This window comes from Papaver somniferum, unplaced genomic scaffold (genome assembly GCF_003573695.1).
Source record: "Papaver somniferum cultivar HN1 unplaced genomic scaffold, ASM357369v1 unplaced-scaffold_118, whole genome shotgun sequence".
Lineage (NCBI taxonomy): Eukaryota > Viridiplantae > Streptophyta > Magnoliopsida > Ranunculales > Papaveraceae > Papaver > Papaver somniferum.
This window is the reverse complement of record NW_020620825.1, coordinates 13,408,382-13,419,041: the sequence shown is the minus strand read 5'-3', so window position 1 is coordinate 13,419,041 and position 10,660 is coordinate 13,408,382.

Below are 10,660 nucleotides of genomic sequence, written 5' to 3'. Positions count from 1 at the left end.
AGTTTTCTCCAGACATTAGAGACAAAAAGGGTGCCGAAAATGTAGTAGGAGACCACTTGTCTAGGCTAGTTGTTTATTCCCTTGATGATTCCCTTCCTATAAGGGATGGCTTTCCTGATGAACACCTGTTCTTTGTTACCCAATAACCTTGGTATGCAAATATAGTGAACTATCTTGTTACTGGTCGAATGCCCTAACATTGGGGTAAACAAGATCGTTCTAGGTTTTTAGCCGAGGCGAAGCACTTCTTTTAGGATGATCCTTATCTGTTTAAGTATTGTCCAGACCAGATTATTAGGAGATGTATACCTGAGAGTGACCAGTCCAGTATTATTTCCTTTTATCATGATCATGCTTGTAGGGGTCACTTTAGTGCTAAGAAGACTGCTGCTAAGATATTGCAGTGTGGATTCTATTGGCCTTCGTTGTTTAAAGACTCCCATAGTCAATGTGTTACTTGTGAGCATTGCCAGAAATTAGGAACCATTTCTCGTAAAAACATGATGCTCTTGAACCCGATTCTAATTGTTGAGGTCTTTGATGTGTGGGGTATTGACTTTATAGGTCCGTTTCCTAATTATTTTGGTAACCTATACATCCTTGTCACTGTAGACTATGTCTCTAAGTGTATTGAGGCGGTTGCGTGTAAAACCAATGACCATAGGGTTGTGGTTGAGTTATTGAAAGATAATATACTTACACGTTTTGGTACACCGCGTGCTATAATTAGTGATGGAGGGTCGCACTTTTGTAATGGACCTTTTAGGCTTTTGATGAATAAATATGGCATTACACATAAGGTAGCTACCTCGTATCATCCACAAACTAGTGGTCAAGTAGAGGTTTCCAATAGGGAGATAAAACGTATATTAGAGAAAGTAGTTAATCATAATCGGAAAGACTGGTCGTCTAGGCTTACTGATGCCTTATGGGCTTACCGTACTGTGTTTAAGACCCCCATTGGCATGTCACCTTATCGACTTGTGTATGGAAAGGAATGTCACTTACCTGTTGAGTTAGAACATAGAGCATATTGGGCTGTTAAGCAGCTAAATTTTTCACTCGACAAGGCAGGAGCCCAAAGGAAACTCCAGCTCAATGAGTTGGAGGAGATTCGTAGAGATGCATACGATAGTGCTAAGGAGTATAAGAACAAAATGAAACTTGTGCATGATAAGAATATTTTAAGAAAGTCATTTTCTCCAGGTCAAAAAGTTCTTCTGTATGATACCTGCTTGCATCTTTTCCATGGGAAGTTACGTTCTCGGTGGACGGGTCCTTTTATTGTTCACACTGTCTTTCCTCATGGAGCTGTTGAGATCGAGACACCGGATGGTAGTAGTTATTCGAAGGTTAGCGGTCAGAGATTGAAACCTTTTTTAGAGCCATTTCCTACAGGTGATGTTGAGGAGGTCCCTCTGGAGGACCCTGTTTACCCTTGATTGACCATCGAGGCGATTGTATGTTGTATATTAGTTTTTGATTTCTATCTTCACCCAAGTGCTATCTTTCCGACTTCTCTCTTTACTGATTCCTCATGTTACTTTACTTTTTGGTATTTCTCTTTCATTAGAAACATTGAGGACAATGTTAGATTTAAGTTTGGGGGTGGGGAAGAAACTTTTTATTAGCTTTTAGTTGCAATAAATAAACTCCAGAGCCTAGAAATTTATGCTTATTAAGGTTGGCACTAACCAATCTAAGTGGATGGGAACATCTTGGTTGTAGGAGTTGAGGAACCAATCTGATTAGATGGAAACATCTAAAGAGTCTATTCATAAAAGCACAGAGCTCAGGTGTTAGAATTAAAAAAAAAAACATGGTAGTTTCGCCATATCTCGTTGAATCCTAATCCCTTATATTTTTATTTCTTACATGATTTGGTGGGGCACACGATTCAAGTTGTTACCATTGCTAGGTGAAATAGAGTGATTGAGATACAAAAAAAAAAGAAGAAGAAAGAAATTGAGACCAGACCATCAGACCAACCAGAATAAATTCAATAAAGTCGACCACTGGTGCCCTTGTATATGCCAGTTGTGTTGACCTAGAGTTAGGTTTATCGACCACTGGTGCCCTTGTATATGCCCGTTGTGTTGATATTAGTCAGACCGGTATCTCAGTCCATTAGGATAGGTTCATCTTGGCAGAGGCCTTCAGACAGATATGGGAAACACCGTTCACTTTAAACCATCGATTTTTTCTCTTTATCCATCTTCTTAATCTTTCCATGTGATTGGTTGACTCCGGTTATGATGTCCAGAAGAGTAGAGCTCTGTCACTTATATATGAGTTTTAGTATGCTGAGTGCAAACTCGTGTACAACAATTGGAATTTCGCATCAGAGTACTTCCTCCTGTAGTCAATGAGAGTATGCAAACCAAGGAGATTCTTTAGTGCCTTCCAAGGTTCTGCGTAGATAGCTAGGGTCTGGAGTAAAGGTTTTGTGTATACACCACTGGTAAACCCTCTGGAGACAACACTCCGCCGCTAGGGCCACCTAGCGGTTTAACTGCTTGTTGCACGTGCTAAGTGTAGTCATTTTATTTTCTAGATTAGTTTTGCTCGAGGACTTGCAAATAATAAGTTTGGGGGTATTTGATAGACACATTTTTGTGTCTAAGTTGTCCTCAATTTTCTGTATTGTTGGTACTCAGTTTCGTACTTATTGTGGTGTTTTATGTGTTTGTAGGTATTCTTTGGAAACAAACATTTTTGGAAGAATCAGCTCGAAAAACTGCTAAAGGCACCCCCGAAGGACATTTGCTAAACGGACCCCAGATTTGGATAAGGGGCACCTAAGTTGAACACCTGTTATTCTCACCCCATGACTCAGATAGGGGGCAACCTTCTTCTTCACGAATTCAAATTTGAAATTGGCGGGAAAATGTGGCAGACTATTATCAGAATTAGGGTTCGTGATTTAGAGTTGTTTTAGAGAGACTCAATGGCTGAGATTCTTTGGGATGAGTTATTTGTCCGTAACATGCGCGGTATGATTGTCTGTTTTGACTGAATTTGGCTAGATAATCCAAGGGATCAAACCAGGGCAGTTCGTGCACGAGAGAAATATGTTATCACCTGCGTAACTGCTGAATCGAGTTTGGGAAGATTTTGTGGGGATTCTTTCATAGTTTTGGACTTGTATGGGCCTGTTAAGACGAAACAGGACTAGTAACCCGGTTAGTTTGAAGAAAGAATGAAGTTTCCTCGGTGTTTCAGTCAAACAGGGAATAAATATATTCTCGACTTTATTTCTGGGAAGTGTTTGAGGATTGCGCGTGTATGAAGTGTTGGGATCTTTCTGTTCTTGTTCTGAGCGAAATTGGAGTATGTTTGGATGCAACAGAAGCGTGTAGGAGTTAAACAGGGAAAGAAATCTCGGTAATATGCAGAGTGAGTAAAGAGAAGATATTGGCATTAACTAGTGATATTTTGAGGTCCTGTTGAGTATAAAAGAAGTGTTTGGGGGTCGTGCAAGGGGTACAGAGAGTTTGGGGAGAGTTTAGAACACCACAAAGCAAATAAAAATCGAGTTGCAGAGCTACCATTTCTGCCGCTGCATAGCTGAAGAACAGACTAACCAAGACATTCGTTTATCAACAGTGTTAACGACACAGAGGCGTGGGTCTTAGAAGTTACAGTAACAACGACAGTTTCCTTTTATCGTTCTCAGTAACAGTATTTTGCAACAATTAAAAACGTTGCAAACACCCGATTTTCATCCTTTTCTCTCCATTTCATCTTTGTAAACAATTTTTGAAGCAATGAACAAATATTTTGAGCGTGTTTACACAGTGATGAGCTAAACCCATCCTCTAGGGCGACGGAGGAAGCTATTTCACCAATGAAAAGTGGTAATCTTTAATTTATGCAATTATTATATGATTATTTGCCTAGATAAATAAATTGATAAAATGGTTTTTGTTAAAAAAATGTCATTTCAATTGATGGAGCATGCTAGCCTAGGATTTTGATGTCCCATACTTTCGATGTACAATTTTTATTTCTAAAAAATCAACTATTTCAATATTAAGAATCAATTTGAATGCATGATTTACATGATTATAATTAGAAAATATAAATCACTTTGATATTGGTAAATAGTGGATTCCATAGCCCCAGTCTTCTCCATATTTTTAATATCACTTTTTTTTTTTAAGTTTGCTATATTTTTAGTCTTAAAACTTAAATCTAGAATCTTTTGCTTTCAAAAGTCTCAACGAACCTATTACTACTACAACATCATTGAAAAATACCATAAATTTGTTAAGCAAATATTCGCCTAAGATAATGGAAGGCGGATAACAAATCCTGAAAGACTCATTCAATGTCTTCTAGGGTTTTGGGTTCATAAATCCGTTTATATTTTTGTGTCCTCCCTTTCTCTTTTCTTATCAAAGGATACAGTCTCATAGTTTCTGTAACTAGAGGGATCACAAAAAAGAGATGAAATTGAAGCAGTTAATGTGTATCTTGGTGAAGGAATCTCTTCCTCAAGAGTAAATAAAGTGATCGACAATCAATGGGGAAGGTCCTTCCGCTAACTGTCTCTTATCTGTTTGTCATTTTGATAATGATTTTAGAGGCATGGTGAAAGATTTCATCAAAAAGATAAATGATTTAAAATCTCAAATCGTCTCCTCTTTGGAAAAGATAACTTACTATGAACAAATGTTGTCTCTAACCAATAAGACCTTGTGTGAACTAAAAAGAAAACTTAGTGAGTTAATTGACATTTCTGAAGACCTAGAGGAATTAAATGATCCCATAATCAATAGTCTTTTTAATAATGAGAAGGAATTCTCAGTAGATGCTCTGAGAAAGCTATATAATGTCAAGTAAATCTTCGGATAAGAATTTTTATTCTTGTTTAAGAAGGACAACTAGGGTTTAGAATAACCTTTATTGTGAGTACACATAGCTATATCCAACGTTTTCATCTTCTTGTTTTTATATTTATTTGTTTAAATTCTAAAGTTGGTTTGGAAGATTATTTTTGCAGTATTAATCTTTATGATTTTATATATTGCAATATGTTATGGGATATGTGTGTTTGCGTCAATGAACTATTATTGTCCCATATGATGTCAAAAGGTATCTCGTTTATATGTCGATATGCATGTATCGATACAAGATCGATGAACTTTTGACAAACAAAAGTTAAGTTAAGCCTATTACGTCAATTCATTGATGGAAGATAGGTTAAAGTCTTTTGTTTACAAGGATTATGTCTATTGTATGTTATTGTTCAAATAGTGATGAAAAATAGAAAAAATCCTTGTATATTCTGTAGTATTGATCTTTCCTGATCCATATTTTATGTATATACTGTGCGGCTCCATAAGTCTTCTTATGTGAGCATTTCTAACTAAACTAATCATAGATTCGTTTGTGGTTATTTTGGTTGTGTATTCCGATTAAATTAATCATGGGTTCTCTTGTGGTTAGTTTAATTGAGAATTTTTGGATAACAAAATCATTTTGTGGTTTTTTGGTGTCCAAAGAAATCCTTCTTTTCTCGTAAAAGTAAGGTCGCTCTTGTTGTTCTTTCAGGAATGACATCAAATGGGGGAGAGTTTTTTTGAACTTTCACTTAATTTCCATATCTTTGTGGGGAGTTATCTTGTATCTTTATAAACTCCATGATGAATGCATTTCGCTTCGGCTTTATGATTGCATCTAAACAAAGTTGATATGTACTTTTCTTTGGTCTTGAAGTGTCTCCATGAAAATTTCATTAGGATCCCGTTTTCGTACCTTTGCCAATTTTATTGACAAAAAGGGGGAGAATTAATATGTAGTTCACACTACAAATACATATGGTTCTTGGATTATTATGTAAGGGGGAGTGGTTTTCGTGTTGAGACGAAGTATTGACTAAGGGGGAGTGATACATATCACCATAGTATTGTTGTCGAAGTTGTGATATGAGAACTTTGATGTTGTGTAAAAATACTATGACACTGTATAACAATGAATGAGAGCTTTTGTTTTCTCATTGTTATGGCTACGGATCGTCAACAACTATGATGCTGAATTGGATATCTACGGAACCATGGGAGTACTTGGAAAAGACGAAGTTTTCGAGTAATGTTGAAGCACCAAGGAGATCAAGCATGTGGACGAGAAGCTACAAAGTTTATCTATTTTGTAATCCATATATATTGATATTTTTGTCACTAAAAATTGACAAAGGGGGAGATTGTTAGAGCATTGCTCCGTCGAACTCGCATGCGTTGCTATATCAAGCATGTTTGTCAATATTAGTGATCAAAATTGTATGTCTTGATTTCTAGTTTACTTATGACTAAGTCTCGGTCTAGGATAGTTAAGTGTAGTTGAACTTCAGACTCCATGGCGATCATGTGGAACTTCATCCGACTAAAAGGTATGTGGAGACTTGAACTTATATATCACTCAAAAGTATATTATATCTCCTACTCTTGAGACAAAGTCGTATAAGTATGATAGTTTTCATACATACACATTTGCTATTTCGAGCCGAGTTTACACGCCTATCTTTTTCTCAAAATACGTGTTGGTAAGATTTTGCTTTAACCATTTTCATCTTTACCCGTGAAGAAATTCATGATGACATTTCAATATTGAAAATAGCTTTGATGACGATAGTCATGAATAACGATTGTTATAACATTATAGAAGAATGTTCCAATGATTGAAACGTAGAGTTGAGATTACCATCTATGGATATAAGCATATATATTGTGTTCGCACATTAGTGTATAAATCCATGTGCTGGAAACCAAGTGCGTGCATATGTGTGCATGTGGTATTGGTGAAGGAGACATGTTGAGTACGCGTACCAACGGAAGTTTTCATACCGAAAATTTCCGCTGAGTTTGTAGTTTGCAAACTAGTAAACCAGTCACCTTAGGTACGCATACCCGTACGCATACCCATGGAAGTTTTCATACCCAAAAATTTCTGCTGAGTTTGGAAACCAAAGCCAACTCAAATCCGGTAGCTAAGGTACGCATACCCGTACGTGTACCCAAGCTGGTTATTTCTAAAATCGATAGTTCATGAACTTAAAACAATAAATTATAAGGAATGCAATATTTGCAAACCATGGGTATATTTTTCATGAATTGATTCAAGTGGATCAATCCGATTTTGTTTCAATTGTGTCTATGAATAAATACCTAAGCAATTGAACAACTCTTCAACTATTTCTTATGAGTCATATGAACTAGTTATGAGAAAGATGAATACGGTTAATATGAAAGAGCTCATATGGATAACCACTGGTTAACTATTTGTGAACTAACTAAGTGTACATGTTTAGGTACGGTTACTCAAACCTAAATGAATACATTTGATTTGTGTGTGACAAGCTAAGTTTCGATCTAACAGTTGAAAGATATTAGCTTGGTTGAATCAGGTTTTTCATCTAACGGTGAATATTGAATGCTTTGTTACCAAGGTAAATTAGATTGCAAACCCTAATTTGAAAACTATATAAAGAAGACATCTAGAAAATTGGAAAAACTAATGCCCATACCTCCTGTGTGATACTAGTTGGTTTGCGAGAGTTGGTTCTCTTTTAACCTTAGGTTTCTTCTCGAGACCCTATAGGTTAACGACTGAAAGATTTCATTGGTATTGTGAAGCCAGACGAAACTAATTCTCTTGTAGTTGAGCGATCTGATCTTGCCATTTTCTATCGTAAGAGTTCAATTGAATAATTGACTTGAGATTATATCTCCGATAGGGAAAGATAAAAAGAAATCATAAACATCTTCGTCTCATCGTTTGTGATTCCACAATATCTAGTTTCGCTACCATACGATTTAGATTATTGTGAGGTGATTGATAATACTAGGTTGTTCTTCGGGAATATAAGTATGGTTTATCAATTAGTTCCTATTCACCTTGATTTATCAAAAGACGGAACAAAAGCTCATAGGTTTATTTGTGGGAGACAGATTTATCTATTATCATAGACTTTTATGTGTGATACAGATTTGTTTATTAAAGTCTTCGAGTTTGGATCGTAGCAACTCTTAGTTGTGGGTGAGATCCGCTAAGGGAATCAAGTGCATCGTATCCTGTTGGGATCAGAGACATAAGGAGCGCAACTGTACCTTGAATCAGTGTGAGATTGATTAGGGTTCAACTACATTCCAGACCGAAGTTAGTTTGTAGTAGGCTAGTGTCTGTAGCGTCTTAATACAGTGTGGTGTTCAATCTGTCCCAGGTTTTTTTCTACATTTACGGTTTCCTCGTTAGCAAAATTTTCGGTGTCTGTGTTATTTCTATTCCGCATTATATTTTGTTATATAATTGAAATATCACAGGTTGTGCATTAGGATCAATCAATTATAATATCCAACCTTAGGTTGTTGATTTAAATTGATTGATACTTGGATATTGGTCTTTGGTACCATCCAAGTTATCTCTCTAGTATGTGATAAAGACTCGCATATTTCTATTTGCTTGAGTATAGATCAAATCGAGAGAACAAGATATTAACTCTTTGATATACTTTTATCTAGACTGAGTCTGACTGTCTAGTTGATTCTCTTAAAAGTATATTAGAGTTAATCCATACATATTGCTAATCGAAATATTGGGTGAGGTTGTTGTACCCCCGCATTTTCACATTCAATAAAAAAGTTTGATATATAAAGGTTAATTGTACCGTTAGCTCTTAATCAAATCAATTAATCGAAAAACTAAATTAACAATACTAGTTTTCCACTAACAATACTACTAAAAACTTCTTAATCCTAAAGTAGAATTTAAACGAAGGCAACACAAGAAGTTTCACCTAATTAGATTAATCATATGTCTTAACAAGTTTTCTTTCCACATAATCACTCAAGTTGTATGTCGAGGGATGATTTTGTAAAAATACAAGCTCCATGATTATAGCGTTATGACCAAAGATTGATAGGAAGACATGGTGTTACTAATTTCAAAAATCCTTAAAATATGCAATGAATGTTATTTCCAAGTTTGAAAAATACCAATTATATAGCAATTAATAAACTAATGTCGCCCCTAGTTGACAACTAATATTAGCTAGCACACAACTACACTTCACTAATATAGTAAGTAGAGATATATAAACCTCTGAGATACGGTAAAAATATATTTTCAATACCTAAATAAATATTGAGAAATCTCTTTCAGGATCTTTCCTTGAGTACCAAAGGTATATATGAACAAAACCTAATACAACTGCAAGTAGACCAAGTTAATTAATGATCCTTGAAAATATGTATATAGAGTTTGTATCCTATTGCTTATCAATCAGAAAGTCTAGAAAATGGAGTCTGTGAACCTGATTGTTAAGAAGAGTACTTGGACGATCTCAAAAATCAGTATAGTCTTATGCAAATATTCAGATCCGAATTTTGCCAAGTATTAAACTTGTTATCTATCTTTAAAGATACAAATTCTACAAGAAACAAGTCTCGTAATTGATCGTAATTTAATTGAACGTAATTATACAAACGCATCTACTAGAGTTTAATACGTACTACTTGTGTAAATACCATTATAAACATTAACAACATAATGTGTAAAAATAAAAACACAAGACGCAAGAAGTTTTGTTAACGAGGAAACCACAATAGCAGAAAAACCCACATACCTTGGCCATATTTGAACACCAAACTGTATTAAGCTGCTACAGATACTAGCCTACTATCAGACTTCAGACTGGAATGTAGTTGAGACTGAATCCACCCTCCAAGCAATTCACCTACAGTCATGTTCCTTACGTCTCTTGAACATCGCAAGGATCTATGCAATTGATTCCCTTAGCTGACGTCCTTTACAGCCTAAAAGTTGCTTCATCCTAAGTAAATACTTTTAATACTGATCCGCCTCTAACAGATTAGCCTATTTGATTTCCCTTTAGATCAAAGATCAAGGCTTGGAAATCTATTTTCAATAGACAAATCTAGCAAACCTCATAAATCGGGAACACTTACACTCAGTTACCTGAGAATCCTGGATTCTTAACCACCTCTCAAGAACAATCGTGGACGAATCAATTAAAAATAGTTTTCGGTTATCTATCTTGAGGAATCACAAAATCTGAGACGACGAGAATTTTGATCTAGCGGGAAACATGGAATCTCATACGGTTGATGAAAATAATCTAGATAAGAAGTAATTCTCACTATAAATAAATAAATTATCTACCGTTAATCATCCACCCGTTTATGGATAAACAATACTAAGAAAAAATTGATATAAGAAAAAGTAAAGTCAAACACTTTACTGACATAATAATTCCTCTATAATATAATTTCAAGGACCATTATAAAAATAATTCTCAACAAGAATGGCTAGTTCATGTGAGCAAAAAAATGTCACAGTGATAATAGAGAAACTTAAGCAAAGTACTTGTAAACTAAAAACACTAACAACTCTAGAGTTACGACATTGAAAAACACCATAGAATACAAATCATTTGAATCTTCTTATCGTGAAGGTTAAATGACGTTGTTTCTTCCAAACCAATTAACAAACCTGCAGAAAAACGGAGGAATTACGATAAAAAGTTAATTCATCCATCTCTCAGAGGTGTCGTATGACAAAGAACTAATTTCTTCCACAAACAACAAACCTTTCATTGTCAAGGAGTTGGAAGATACATATTTGAAAGAACTGACTGCTCATA